The 16,124-nt window shown below is 41.7% G+C and overlaps 1 protein-coding gene across 8 annotated transcripts in view; it reads right to left on the bottom strand.

Moving 5' to 3' along the window:
* Positions 1-11,877, bottom strand: part of ATF7IP (activating transcription factor 7 interacting protein) — a 114,026-nt gene extending 102,149 nt beyond the window's left edge. For 3 of the 8 annotated variants that reach the window (XM_056341640.1, XM_056341647.1, XM_056341648.1), the window contains exon 1: positions 11,712-11,876. The gene's annotated coding sequence lies outside the window, so the exon portion shown is untranslated. Of the gene's footprint in view, positions 1-336; positions 484-11,373; positions 11,519-11,711 lie in introns of those variants that run through there. The other 5 variants (XM_056341650.1, XM_056341651.1, XM_056341649.1 and 2 more) reach the window with 4 other exon arrangements.
* Positions 11,878-16,124: the final 4,247 nt, after the last annotated feature.

The raw sequence follows: 16,124 nt of genomic DNA, 5'->3' as shown, positions 1-16,124 counted from the left end.
AAGTGAGAGCTCTTAAGGCCTGGTAAGGAAGTAAGCCAAAATTCAATAACTGATTTGCAAGACATGTGTATGACCTTTGACCTCTCTGGTCCCACCCAACCTACCCTGTAAGTGAGAAAGGATAAAGGTGTACGAATTAATTCAATGAGAGGGAAAACAAACAAAAAAACCCCTACAAACCCAAAACCACCAAACCAAAACAAAAACCCCACCAAACCCACCCTCCGGTTGACAAAAGAAGAATAGTTTTAAGGTATTTTATACAGCTTAGAAGTGGTTAGTTTTGCCTAAACAAAGTTTGAAATTGTGTCTTAGCAAAGCAGAGCTGGTGCTTACCTCTAAGGTCTGCAGCATATGATGCCAACAGCTCTGTTCATTTGCATACAGTCAAGCTAATCTGCTGCAATGAAGAGCACTTTGTCAGCCATTTTGAAACTGCACTGTCTCAGCTGCACTGAAAATCTGATTAAGATGGCTGCATTGTGCACTGAAGACCAGCCTCAGTGACAACTGAGCAGTGGATAAAATATTTACACAGCAGAGCACCTCCTTCTCTTCCACACTGCAACAAACTGCACAGGCAGAGGGGCGGCAAAGGCATGGTTTCTTTGACAGGCAGGAAACTGTTAATGCACAGCTGCAACACTGCAGCTGCTTGGAGCACCACTGGTAAAGAGAAAACTAAAATAAACCAGAAACCACAGAGAGGCAGCCCTGCTAGGTCTGTGATGCAGGATTTGTAACCCATACTTCAAATCCCTCGTGACTCCAGGCAGTTCAGAATTTATGTCACATATTAACAGCCACAGATACAGAGCCAAATCATGCATAGAACTAACAAACATTAGGGAATACTTTTTAAAAGCAGCCTCATTTCAGTCTTAAAAAAATAATCACCAGCACCACCCAAAAAAACCCCAACAAACCCAACCCTTAAGAAACTGATCTATACCTTTTCACAGCACCACCTATTTTGAAATACTGTGTAATATTAGTTGCCCAATAAAACAGTTTTACTTAGGGGGGGTGGGGGAAGGAAGTTCACTTTAGAAATAAGGAAGCTAGCAAAAAAACCTCAAGAACACTCCAGAACTTCAGCACCCACAGAAATCAAGTATAGCATTCTTTATAAATGATATGGTATGTCATGTTATTTTTTTGAAGAAGAGACATATCTAGAATCCCATCCGGAATTTTGCTGGAATCTTGTTGTAACTATACTGAGTAGTATGTTCCTAAATAAGTGGTTTGGGAATCTGTGGGGTGGGTAGGGGGGGTTATCAAACAAATACACAATTTTAATGGAATCAGACTAAATATGATACAGGTTCCTCTCTAATATCTGTTCAGTAATGCAAATCATGTGCTCTTCTCTAGGCAACAGTGGATCAATTCTAGAGGGAACTCTTCAATACCTGCCTCACTTCACCATGTACACCTCTTCTACAAAAAACAAACATGGCTATTTTAAAACAAAGTAACTGCAAGAGCACATGGGGTGATCCTGAACAGAATTAGTGTTCAATTATTTCTAACCTTCTACCACAATACAGCCTATGACCCACAATCAACCCAACATGGTAAGCCCCCCCCAAAAAAGTGGGAAAATATGCCCTCCAATCTACCTCTTTTATGAAAAGATCTATAAACTTATATAACTGTGCATGTGTGTTGCCAGCTGTAGTTGGTTATTTCAGGACTGATTAATCATGCCAGCAGTAGTTCTCTGATAGACTTATCAGCACCACAGTATTTCAAACTTTAAAAATGTTGAAATGCACCATCTGGCTTTTCCTTTCGTCCTTGTATTAGGACGATCTGCAATGCAAGAAGAAGCACATGACACATACATGTAAACAGCTACACTGATTATTATAATCTTTGATAATACTGCACAGATTTAGAGGACTAAATTAAAGTATGCTTAAAGTTCAAACGTCCAAAAGACAAGTTCAAATTTGTGAAGCCTGGAGAACAACTTCATTAAAATTAATTTAAAATTACCCACTACACTAAAGCTTTTCTTCACCAAGAACTACTATTAAATCAGAAATCAAGTTTACAACAAGTTCAAAAGAAATGTTTTCTATTAGCCAGTTACAATCCCATGTTGCTTACTCTGAACTTAATACATAGAACACCTTCAGTTTACAGGGATTGACAGTAACTTTTAACATTTCAAAATCCAAACTTAGTATTTCATTTGTATGCAAACATACATATATTTTCATTTCCACAGTAGCAATGTTTTGAATAGAATTCTATGTTTAGTACACCTACAAGGTTCCTATATCAGAAGGTTAATTCTGATGTCCAGTCTTAGAAGTTCAACAAAAACCTAGGGAGGTTCTAATCCAGAACCCAAGATCTGCGCTTCTACACCACCACGTTCTCTAAAATTCCATCTTGGAACTTGATACATGGAAATTCAATGACTTAAATAGGTTTGAATAGGCATAACTACTTGGCAAAAAAAATAAATAAATCAGAGAACACTTTCACTGAGCCAGAGAAAACAGAATCCATGTCACACTCCAGTTGCAGCAGTCAGTCCTCTTATCTTGTCAGAAAGCTTCATGAACATGCAGAGGTACTGACATGTTACAGACACCTAGTTGCAAAAAGTCTAGCTGAATGGTAAGAAACCATATGCCTTTACTTGAGTTCGCTTCAGAGTACTTCAGTTAACATACACAGGTGTGTTAATATGTTAAAAAATACCAAAATAATTAATGACATTTAATTAAACACAATATTAGGAGTGAAATAACTTATCTGAGAAGGCTCTGGTCAAGAAAATATTAATTAACCTCCACTAATGTGGAATTCCTATATTTACATGGGACTACAATTTCTTATTGTTGCTTAAGGTGGCAGCTATATAGGCTGGCTAAAATAAAAAGTAAGTTAGAAAACCAGGCATTTTAAGAAGATTCAGAACAGAATTTAAACCTAACCTGTTATGTTTAGCTTTCTCTTAAACACATAATAAAAACTCCTAACAAGCTTATCTCTGCCCTCTTTTGATGACATGCCAACACAATGCAGTATCACCTCAGCAAATTAAATTTTCTAGTCATAAGTTAAAATTTAAGACAGAGCTTCCATTTTCCAACCTTCTCATGAACATCAATGTATTGGGTCTGTCTGAGCCCCACAGCAGCCCTCATAGTGCTGTGCTTTGTACTGGTAGCTAGAAAGGGGGTGATAACACACCAGCATTTTGGCTACTGCTGAGCAGCACTTGCAGAGTATCAAGGCTGTCCCTCCAACATTCCCCCCATCACCAGCAGGCTGGGGGTGGGCAAGACCTTGGGAAGGGACATAGCCAGCAGAGCTGACCCAAACTGACCAAAGGGATACTCCATACCATATGATGTCTGTTTAGACATGGAAGCCAAAAGAAAGGAGGAGAAAGTGGGGATATTTATTATTTATGACATCTTCTGGAGCAACCGCTATGCATACTGAAGCCCTGCTTCCCAGGAAGTGGCTGAACATTGCCTGCTAATGAGAAGTAGAGAATAACATCTTTTCTTTTCCTTTGCTTCCACACACGTGACCTTTGGTATTGCTTCATTAAACTGCCTTTATCTTGACCCATGAAGTTTTTTAATCTTACTCACCGTGCCCCCCAGCCACCCCATTCTGCTGATGGGAGGAGGGAATGAGAGGCTTGATGGGCACCTGGAGTTCAGCCAAGGTCAACTCACCACAGTCCTTTCTGGTGCCCAACAAGGGGCACGAGACAACAGCAGTTTTATATTAAGTGTGCTATAGCTATAGTAGTTATTAAGTGGCAAGCTGCTGGGTGGGTCATGGAGTTTGTTGGTTGAACTGCTTATCTCTATTTTGCTAAGCTTGGGAACATGTTAATAGAAATAATGGCTATGTGCTTTGCCCTGGCATCGATGGCCTTGCTGTGGTGGGGGAGCTATTTTGTGGGGAGGATGAGGGAATACACTTTCCTCTCCCTGCCCAGGATTGACGTGGATGGTTTTGTTATGTAGGCTCCCAAGGTCCTTGCTAACCCTTACATGACCTGTTTAATACTATTAATTAATACTGTTGGCATATTATGGGTTTTGGGGAATTTGGTCTCATCCTGGTGTAAGAGAAGGCAACTTTTAGGTGAGGCAATATTGAAATCTGCCCTGAGGCAGCTGGTCCCAGGGTCTAGGATGTGTGGAAGTATTTGGCCAGATTCCTAGGACAGTTATCACCTCCCATAACCTGGGATTTCACATACCTGAACAGGCAAGCAACCCTGGCGCACTGACAGACGTGCCACCTGACAGAAGGGTGCCTTGTCTACCCCAGTGAAAACCAACAGCTTTTAGTACTGTAATGGGCCTGGCCTGTGCCTATCAAGCCACAGTTCAGTACTCTCAGAGGACTGTGCTTGAGACAGGGACCCAAACTGGATCCGAGGTCACCATGGTTGAGATAGAGACACAAACAACTAGAGTAATTGCCCAGGAGTGAAAAAGAAACAGTGGACAAGAAAAACAATGGGTCCGTATCATTGATTAATAAGGGAGGAGGAAGAGGAGGAAAGGTTTGATCAAGAGGCCGGTCCTTCAACAAATAGGAGGAAGGAGTGACAGAATTTAGACAGGAAGCAGAAAATACCCAGTCCCTGACCTCCTCAGAACTTCAAGATGTGTGGAAATATTACAGCCACCATCCAGGTGAGTGGATTGCTGTCTGGCTGCCCCAATGATGGGGCCAACAGTCAGCAACTAGAAGGCAATGAAGCCCAACAGCCAAGATTCCTTGCTAGAAACTGGGGAACTGAGAGAAAAATTGGAAAAGATGCAGCAATATGCAGTCTCTGGAGACAGCTCCTCTCACGTATGAGGGCATGGTATCCATTCAAGGAAGATCATGTGAACTTCCCAGGAACACAGACTACCGCAGATGAAGGCGTCCAGTACCTGAGAGAAATAGTGATACTGGAAGTTATCTGCAGTGATCTAGACTTTGATGAGGTCTCCAAAGATCCATAGGATGTCCTGTGCACATGAGCCATGTGGAGGAAGGTGATCCAATTCGAAGTGCCCCATCATATTCTAACGTCTTGGCAGCAATGTATTGCCTGGATACAGATATATCAATTGTGGAGAAAGCGTCATCTTGGCTCCAAAACTTTGAAGAAAGTCTTTGTACCTCCTTATACCTGCAGGCCAGCACCTTGGCTGTCAGGGGTGCCCCAGGAAATCAGTCCTCTCCTGCTCCAGTCAGAGAGAAAGGGGGCCCCTAGCACATGCTGCATGGTGCACTGTGGTTCTTCCTGCGTAAACGGGGGAGGACATGACTAAGTGGGATGGAGAACCCACCTTTAAGCTGGAAGCCTGTGTATGCAGACTGAGAGGGAAGACAGCGTTAAGAAAGGGTCAAGAAAGATGTCAGCACAGTGCTTGTAGAGACACAAGGTGGCAATCAACCCTCTACCAGACACAGAAGAACTGAAATCACCTCCCTTGCTCCTGGTGAGGGGACTTCTGGTCTGGCACTGCAAGGGTCAAACAATGAATGCTCTGACCAGGAACAGGAATAGAGGGTCCCTGCCTTCAGCCAGGAGGAGGGATGGGATGACTGGGTATACTGCACTGTGTGGATTTGATGGCCTGGCACTTCAGACCCACAGAAATGTAAGTCTTTGGTAGACACTGGTGCAGTGTATGCTGGTGCCATCGGGGTACAGGGGCACAGAACCCATCCAGATTTCTGGAGTTACAGCAGGATGCCAAGAATTGGCTGTATTGGAGGCTGAAGTGAACTTAACGGGACAAGTCGGAAAAGCACTCCATTGTGAAAAGCCCAGAGGACCCTTGTATCCTTGGCACCAGCTACCTCAGAAGAGGGTACTTCAGGGATCCAAAGGGGTACTGATGGGCTTTGGTGTAGACACTGTGAATACCGAGAAAAATCAAACAGCTGTCTATCCTGCCTGACCTCTCAGAAGAGCCCTTCACTGTGGAGCTGCTCCAAGTTGAAGAAAAGAGGTGCCAACTGCAACCGGATTAGTGCACCAGCAGCAATATCGCACAAACCAAGACCCCCTGGCTCCCATCCAAGAGTTTATTCATCAACTGGAGAGCCAAGAAGTGATCAGCAAGACTCACTCACCTATTTTAATAGTCCCATACAGCCAGTGCAACAGTCTGATGATGTCTGATGAAGGGTGGAGGTTAACAGTAGACTATTGTGGCCTGAATGAAGGAATGCCACCACTGAGTGCTTCTGTACCAGACATGTTAAGAGCTCCAATATGAACTGGAGTCAAAGGCAGACAAGTAGTATGCTACAATTGACACTGCCAATGCATTTTTCTCAATTCCTTTGGCAGCAGAGCGCAAGCCACAGTCTTTTTTCACATGGAGGGATGATTCACACCTGCAATCAACAGCCCCAGGAGTAGAAGCACAGCCCTACCATTTTTCATGGACTAATCCAAACTGCACTGGAAAAGGGTGATGACCCTGAACATCTACAATACACTGATGGTGTCATTGTGTGTGGCAACAAGACAAAAGTAGTATTTGAGAAAAAAAGTAATTTACGTTCTTCTGAAAGCTGATTTCACCATAGAGAAAAGCAAAGTCAAGGGACCTGCACAGGAGATTCAGTTCTTGAGAATGAAATGGCAGAATGGACACCATCACCTGCCTATGGATGTGGACAAGATAGCAGTTGTGTCTCTACCAGCTAACAAGAAGGAAACACAAGCTTTCCTAGGCCTTGTGGGGTTCTGCAGAATGCATATTCCATCTTAGGGTCAGCTTTGAGCCCTCTCCATTGAGTAACCCAAAAGAAGAATGATTTTGAGTGGGGCCCTGAGCAACAACAAGCCTTCGAGCATATCAAACAGGAAATTACTCGTACAGTAACTCTTGGGCCTGTCAGGACAGGGCCAGCTGTGCAAAATGTACTCTACACTGCAGCTGGGGAACATGGCCTCACCTGGAGCCTCTGGCAGAAAACATCAGAAGAAACTCAAGATTGACTACTAGGGTTTTGGAGCTGGGGGTATCAAAGAACAGATGCCCACTACATCTCAAGTGAAAAAAGAGATACCACCAGCATAGGAGGGGCTTTGAGACGCTTCAGAATTTATTGTTACAGGAGCACATCTCCTTTTGGCACCACAGTTGCCTGTGCTACACTGGATGTTCAAAGGAAACATCCTCTCTACACATCCCCTCTAGCAACCACCGCTATACAGAGTAACTGAGTAGCGTTCATCATGCAACAAGCTCGACTGGGGAAACTCAACTGCCCAGGAATTTTGGAAAAAATCATGGACTGCCAAAAGGCAGAGATTTTGGAGCACTGCCTGAGGAGATGGCTTGTATCCAAGAGGCAGCACCATATGATGAGTTATCAGAAGATTAAAGGTATTATGCTTTGTTTACTGACAATGAACTTTAATGATCAGATGCTTCCAGAGACTTAAACATTCTACACAGGAACTCAAGGATTTTCTGACCCCTATTTCCCCTATTGGAAAATTAAAGTAACAAAAATCCCCAAACAAAAAAGGTAAGATACCTAAACACACCACAAATGACGCAAAAAAATCTCTTCAGGGAAATGAAAATTAAAGTCGCACATCATGCAAAATTTTGCTTTTAAAATGATAACCAGAACTCAAAGGTTGACAAAACCTATGCTCCAGATCCTCCTGACTAAAAATCTCAAAGCTAGAATACTTTACAATTACCTTCTTTGCAATCAGACATCAGGCTTTAATATCCAAAACAAGACTGAGCTATAGAAATTTTAAATAGCATTACCCATTTCACATCTAAACTTTATTCGGATATTAAGACACTCTACAACTATCCAACTTGACAAAAACAGCTGATTACAGAGATCACTTCAGATAACAACCTAACTTTCTCTCTGCTTCTTAATGAGCTGTCAGGAAAAAAAAAAAATCTAGTTTTTTGTTCCTCCACAACAATCTTATCTCCGTGTTTGGATAAGTCACTGCTGCTTGATGAACAGTTTCTTACAGTATGGTGGAAACAGGAGAGCATTTTTTTCATTCAGTAGAGCACAGTGCAGTAAGTATATCTGAAATACCAGAATGATGAATATACATCATGAAACCATCATTTGTGTTGGTCAACTTATGAGTTCCCAATCGTTTTGTGTAGGTAAATCTCAAAGTAATGACATGTACTGAAAAGAAGTAAAGAGCCCAGTTGCAGATTTAACTGAAAAATATTAACAATCTTAGATCTCACTGCATTTAAGAGAAATATTACATTAAAATACACTGGGGAGGAAAAAACCCACCAAACAAAACCCTCACAACATTCACATACCATAGTAAGTTTTATAACTTGCAACTCATTTTCCTCATCTAATAACTCTTACGAAAACTGTGATGTACATCTGTGTCACTGCAGTAATTTCCAAAATAAACTCATAACAAACATATAACTAGCCCACAACACAGAAAAACATCAAGTGGAGAGGAAATGGAAAAAAAATGCATTCAACCTGCAAACTAAGGAAGAGCAACATACTGGTGAAGGGTCTGTTGGCCTTAATATCTCCATTTTATGAATAATCTTGAGATTTTGGGCATAAATACAATTTCTGACAATAAGCCCAGATAAGCCTAATTAGCGATTATACTATTAAAAAAAATCTAGATGGGGAAAAACTTGGGTGGGTTTTTTTCATTTTGGAAAGAAAATCAGTATCTGGTTTAGTCAACTGCTATTCACCGTGGAAATATTGTCCGTTTGTAACATAAAAAATGCCTTCTTCCAAAAACCACAATCAAACACAATAAAAATGAGTATTTATTTACTAATTAGGAATCAGTTACTAAAATAAGATTTCTTAAATTTTTAATGTGTAAAATGTTTCTGTTTGCAACAGATTATGTAAAATCAGTAGTATTTAAAATTAAACGATTTTTGTTCATTGGTTGTTCAGCCTCTTGGCTAGCAAGATCAATTCCTGTGATGGGAGAAAAGCATATGTCTATATTATAGCATATTTCCTGTCTCTATGTCCCGAACAGAAGCATCACTAAAAGAGCCTCTACAGGAAAACTAACATACTACAGTTAATGTTGATATCCCAAATACCTGAAATCGGCATAGCAATACAAGCTAAAGCAGGACGTATCAGCAAACCTGGCAGAGTATGGCATGTATGCCTATCTACTGGGATTAGCATCTTCTTGAAAACAGACTTTGTAATGGATAGAAAATCAGATTTAAGAAGTCCCTCAATAAGAGCATCAAAATGACTGTTTCAAGTGATTTATGTAATTATTATATCCTTCTTTGAATCAACTTCTTTGAAACAACTGTTATGATCAGTTTCAAGCCTACACAACATTCAAGATAGTCTTGTTAAATTAATTATTCGTACAGCAAACTACAATATTGTTCCGCAGTATCACAGGAACCATCGATTCAACACTGCTACACTTGGTAGCAAGGTTACAGCTGATAAAGCGCCTTGTATTCCAAGCAACATATTAAGTCTCCTAAACTGAGAAAATAACTATGAGAACACAAAGACCTCTTAAGAGTCTTTGAAAAAGAACACACAATGAGCACTTACAACAGTTAGTGACAACACAAGATTTTCTGTATTTTAATTATTTGGCGTTTATCAAAAAAATGTGTTGCTTTTCAAAATTATTAGTACATTTCTTTTCTGGATTATATAGACATAGGAACTTGATTTGATACCTCTGGAGCATGCAAAATAAGATAACTGCCAAACTCGAGGAATAAATACTGGGAGTATTTGCCATGATTCATGAATTGCAGAAGCCCTCATGCAGTCATTAGTGAATTAATTTTATAATAGGTCTGACAGTAACATTAGTCTCATTTCAGGGACCTGGAAACAGAAATTACCTACCCAAATTCACATATCTAATAGCAGTAAGTTTTGTGTTAGTTTTTTTCCCCTCCAAAGAATTCTTGCATATTCAAGGTAATACTCTCCTTCATACCTTTCCACAGGACTGCACAAACCAGTACCTAATGAGAAAAACATATTTCTCACATTGATATTTGCTGTTTCTGCAGAGCTTACAGAAGGTAAGCGCATTCTTCACATTTTTATTTTAAAAAACATGAAGTAGATATTAATAACTGTAATAATTCTAACTAGATCAAACTGGTATAACAAATACTGGCCCCAAGTACATTTTAACTTGCAAAAGAGAGCCAAACATCATGCCTGCAGATTATCTTTATCTTGCAGATGTGAATCCCAATAAATTTATTCATTATATTGTATCTTCTTGTACAATCTGGGGTATTGACCAAATGTATTTATTAACATACTCTTACTTCCACAAATTAGCATGTTAAATAAGCTCTCTAGATGTTCAAGTGTTATTTTTCTGTGACTGCATGATGGCTGCATTTGTAAGGTTATTGACTGCTGCCTAGAACAGTTGAGCTGTTCACTCCTTTATTTTAAGATAATATTTTTCCATCAACAATTCCATCTGATTTTTCCATTCAACAAGTCTGTGTTAACGGTCAAATTACAACATGTAGATTTATTTCAATATTACTATTATGCAACAATATAATCTAATGTAGGCATTTCCACTGGGTATCTATCAAAGATTAGGAGATCTACTAAGAAGCATATATATGTGTTAAAAGAAAAAACCTCTTGAGGACAGTGCCACACCTCTAACAGGCCTTAAAGTCACATGAATTAAAATGTGAGGCACTTAATCATGAACACTATATTTCATAATGCTTAAGTTCAAAGAAAATCAGAAGTTCAAGCGTACCTTCTTTACACTACCACACTACTTAACCTATTAACTTTTGCCATTTTGTTTGATGTGGGCCTCCACGACAACCTGGAGAAGCCACTCCGGCCTTGATTACTGATGACATCACATAAATAAGGCACAGCTAGGTCTTCCCCCCTCAAACACCCTCCTTTCTAGTAAATGTGCATGCCCATACGCTTCAGAAACTGTAATCTGAAGTTCATTAGCGCACCACTGAGCACAGTAACAAAAAACCCGTTTTTTCCCTCGTTGCTTCTACACCCCATCCACTGCAACACTCAACATCCACACCTGCTGCAGGTGTGAGGAGATCCACTGGTGGCACGCGGCACCACCGCTGTCATCCACCACACCATCCCCAGTCCAGGCAGAGAGGAAGGAAATGCTTCCGAGGTGCCAGCCAGCCGCACCACTGTCCCACCCAAACACCTGCCCAGCGCGGTGCAGGTGGCACCTCCACCTCGCCGATGCGTCATACGGAACACAGACAACTTGCTGATGCTCTGCTCTCTGCGCCTGCAGGACTCAGCAGAGTGCACCAGCAGTGCCCTGCCCCACGCCAGACCTACCTGTGACCTGCAGCAGCTGCCGCGGGGATCCCTCCACACGTGGGGGGCGAAGGAAGGCGCCTCCCAGCTCCCCGCTCCCCACCTGCTGCCACCTCTGCGCGAAAACAGCACTGCGCATGCGCGCCGCCGCCTGCACTGGAGCCGGGTCACGTGCTCCCATGCAGCGCGCCCCAACTGCGCTGCGCTTCCGACCGAGCGTGGGTGCGCGCAGCGGCGCGTGTGCAAAGCTGCGGCCCCGGAGCATGCGCACGCCGCGGCCGCCACCTCCGCGCGGGGCAGCGTTCCGCACCGAGTGCTGCTTTGCCCGGCCGCGCGCGGCCCCGGGGGGCGAGCGGTACCTGTGCTCCCGCGTCCCGCAGCAGCTCTTGCCTCTGCGTTCGGCGCCCGCCGCAGCTCCCGCCTTCCAGGTGCTGCCGCCGTAGATTCAAAATCGGAACTCGCTCCAGGCACCAACGCCGCCTCCCACCGTCGCACGCGCGGGGCCGTTATGCAAATAAGCCCAATGTCCCCTCCCCTCTCTCGGGTGACCCCGCCCCCTCCGTGGGCACAGGGGCCGGCAGTGGGGGCTGCCTCGCAGCCGGCCAATCCCAGGGCCGTCCATCTTGGCAGCATGCAAATGAACCACCGAGTTATTTAAATTAGCAGGTAGCTCCGCCCCTTGTCTGGCGGTGGCGGACGGTTATTTGCTATAACGCGCCGGGGCTGAGGGTCACGCTGCCGCTGTCACTGCCAGGGGGCGCTGTGGCGGGGCCCAGGGGCAGGGCCCAGAGGCAGGGCCCAGAGGCAGGGCTCAGGGACAGGGCGGGAGCAGCCGCAGCAACCGGCCCTTCCTTCCTTCCATTCTTCCTTTCCTTCCCCTCATCCTTTTTCAGCTTCCCGCCACAGCGGCTGTGGGCTGTGTGGTTCTGGAGCCTCTCTGACATCTTCAACAGTCAGCCCGAGGTCTGCTGGGTACCTCTGAAAATAACTTGTATTATCAGCTTCCTGTATTCCTCACTGCAGCTCCCTTACCACTCCTCTTGCCTAGATTCTGGGCTGTGTGCAGGGTAACTTAAAAGTTTTCTCTACGACAAGCTGCACCTGACCAAAACACAGGGGTTTGGAGTTTTTTTTAATAACCAGCTTTGGGTTTCAGGAGTGCCACTAAGCCAAACAGTACTGCTGGCTTATCCAGATGAGCTGCAAGTCAAACCCGCAAGTGGCTGCTTCCCACCCATGCTCCATTTCTGCTTCAGGGGTGCGGGTGGGAGGGGGAGAAAAACTACAGGACCTGCTGTAATGTGAGTCAGATTAACCCTTTGTACCACAGCCAAAGGCAGGAATGACCATTGCCAACAGCTGGCCTGTCCCACGAGGCACAGGTCAGGTTTAGCAGAGGGACCAGTGGCTGTATCCTTGGGTACGCAAGGAGGTACAAGAGCATAGGACATGTATAGCTTTTATTGGCAGAAGTGCTTATATGCTGCTTATGCTAATCTAGTGCTGAGATTCAAGTAACAGTCTCCTACTAGCCCTGTAATGGCAAGTCCCATTCCTTTCTCGTTAATATACATATAAAATAACGTTCGCAATCTTCCTACTGAAGGCATGAAAAATGGCATCCTGATTTATCCACTTCAAGAGAATGTTAAATATGAATTCAGTTTTTGTCTGTTGTATATAGAGCAGGCGGACCAACAGGATGCTCTGTTCCTGTACGCTGTGAAACAGTACCTATGATACAACCATTGTGAGAGTGCTGTCAGATGTGCTTGGCAGACTCAGGGGCAGTGTTTTAGGACATTGCCATTCCCAGTGGTTTGCCTGACCTCCCTACTACATTTCCATTGCACAGCCAAGATGGAAAAAGGAAATGTGTACATATGCCCATAAATTTGTGCAAACGCATCTGCAACAGTGCTTTAAGCAGGTGTACTAGCCTGGGAACCTGCTGTGCTGAAATGTAAACTGACATCTTGCTGTGCTGTCTTTGCTATAGGTATGACAATTTCTAAGAGAAAGCATGGCAGACCCCTGCAACAGTAATTTCATAAACTTTCATAGCTAGTTTTATCACACTGCAGTACAATACTGGAATGTTTTGTCTTGGAAAAAAGAAGACTTGAATTTCAGTTCTCTTCTGAGCTTTTGCATACAATCAAAGGACAAGGCACTTCAGAAAGAAAAGCCTGGAACTATCCAGAAGTGGGCAGTTCCTAGCCATGCCTGTTGTTTAACTTGAAATTTCACTGCTGGTGAACTGCTTTTACAGGGAGCATGCATTTACATCCTTTGACAGTCAATCAGGAGTGAATGCTTTGTGGCTAAAAAAATGTGTTTTCAGAAGGCTGGGTATTAGTACAGCCACCTCTTTGGATAACAATCGGTGTTATTCCAAACTTAATTGCGTATGGAAGCCATTACAGCAACATACTATTTTGTCCATTGCAGTGCATTTTGTGCACATAAAGGGAGAATTAAGAAGTTTTGTCATCCTAAAGATACACAGTTTGTCAAGTCTGCATTTTAGTGTGAACTTGCTACTATTAGCTTGATGGTTTTTTCGTTACAAATAAATAGAAAAAATAGAAACACACCAAGAAATGATTACAAAAATCTTTCTTGCATCTCTGAGGAAAAGATAGTACTGAAAAATTGAGTGCTTAAAAAAAAATCCTATTTTTCAGGCCTAATATCTATCTCCATTTGGTGATAAGACACACTTTAATCAGCAACTGATGGAATCAATTGATTACTACTAGAAGAGATGGGGTGCTGTTGATTGGATTATCCCCAGCCTCTAGATTGCTGACAATCTCTGAAGAGTTTATAAGTCTGCTTATAAACATGCTTATAAACTGTTCTTTCAAATGCAGAGGAATCCAGCTGTCCAGACTTTATATATTGTTCATGAGGACAGAAACTAAGAAACCTCTGAAAGTAGTCCAGAGAGTCAGTTCTGTAACAAAATACAGCAACATGAAAGTTGCCATTGAAATCTCACATTTAAATAGCATGGGAAAGTTTCTGCAAGGTCCCAGCAGACCAATGGCTATTTTTTAAGAATTACACATAAATATTTCAAATGCTGTTTAGAAAGGTATTTTTTGTGGGTGTTGTGTTTTGTTTTGTTGTGGTGTTGGGTTTTTTTGTAATGATTAATGAATTGAACGCTTACTTGAAAGGTGACAGGAAACAAATGCATTCAAAGTTTTACATAGAATTGCCTAGAAATTTAACTTAGTCTATGAGTTCTTTCTGCAAACACAGAACGTGATCCTGTTCTTCACCAAAGCTTTACAACAATGACAGAAGTGGAATATAGTAACTTTGCTCCAAACCAGTCAGAGAAAGACAAACTATTAAAAAGCAAACAAATGGAATCAGTTATTTTTGCTTTCGCAACTATTTGTTGTTGATCACTGAGGACAATAAGGGTTATCAGAAAATCAGCATCAAAACAATTTTAAAATGGAAAATTTATTTTCCTCCTTGCTTTACTTAGCACAAATAATGTTAATATGTTCATCATCATATCGAAGCCATTATCTATCATTACAAATACAAATCAAATGATTTATTATTGCTTAAAAATTGGTTTGTAGAAAAACTAAAGAATGCACCCCGCAATTTTTTTTAATGTCAGTATTCTTTTTTCAACTTCATTCTCAGGCGGTATTCCTGTTCAGCCTTAAAAGCAGAAAAAAAAACCCCTAAACAGCCTGTATTTTATTTACTTTATTCACATACTCCACAGTTGTGTTAACTCTAAAGTTATATTAATATAGTTGTTACAGCAAGTAAGTGCCCTGCTATGTCATTTTAGATACCAGTGTAAGCAGTACGCTAACATCCTTAAATTTGAAGAGCAGTGACCATATTGGAATTATCAGGTTAGTAATTAGAGGAAGCAAAAGTCCAGATTTCTGCCAAGTGCTCTTGCTGAAGTCAGACTGGTCATAAATCTGGAAAAAGTAATGCTATCAGTTTATCTTGCTCAGACTCTTTGCAAGAAGAAAGTTAAAATTAAAAAAATGTTGAGAAAGTACAACCTCAGCAGCTTTATTTGCAACATTTATTTTTTTGCTGTGGAAATGATGTGTAAAGCAAACACTACACTGGAGTAAAACTGACAAGATGCTAAAATTGTAACACCAGAGAAAAGTCAATGTCCATGTAGTTCACTTCCCTGTCTGAGGACTCTGCTAATGTTTTCCAGCATTGTAGCTGTAAACACAGAAAAAAACAATCAATTCCAATGCACTTTGCAAAAATAAAAGAAAAAGAGTATTTTATGTGCAACAGAGAGTTCTTGATGTCAATTCTCCACCGAACTTAAGGCTTGAAGTATGCATACAACATTTCATTTTCTTATTTCCAGGTACTGTCATAGGACAGCTCCTAACCTATGAATGACATATCACTAGTAAGCTGATTACATGATCGTTCTTTCTGTATGTCAGATTATGTTAGAAAAATGACACTAATGGAGACATCACGGATTCACAAATGGGAATGTTAAAAGGTAAAAAGGAAAGTGATGCACAAAGAATGTATAGTTCTCAGTATGAAAATATGCTTTTTATGTACTGACAACTACTGACTTTTAATGAAAACAGAATACAATCATAAGAAATAGTAGTAGTGGAAAAAAGAAAAAAATATTTGTACATTTTATTTTTAAATTATTGCTGGAAAATGTGTATTTACAAGAAGTCACCTTGCTATATGGATGACACTTTTGAGCCGGTAAGATTTATGTTAATTTTTCT

The sequence above is a fragment of the Falco biarmicus genome, chromosome 5, assembly GCF_023638135.1.
Source record: "Falco biarmicus isolate bFalBia1 chromosome 5, bFalBia1.pri, whole genome shotgun sequence".
Classification (NCBI taxonomy): domain Eukaryota; kingdom Metazoa; phylum Chordata; class Aves; order Falconiformes; family Falconidae; genus Falco; species Falco biarmicus.
Note: the sequence above shows the minus strand (reverse complement) of the source record. Positions and strands in the feature narration are given on the sequence as shown.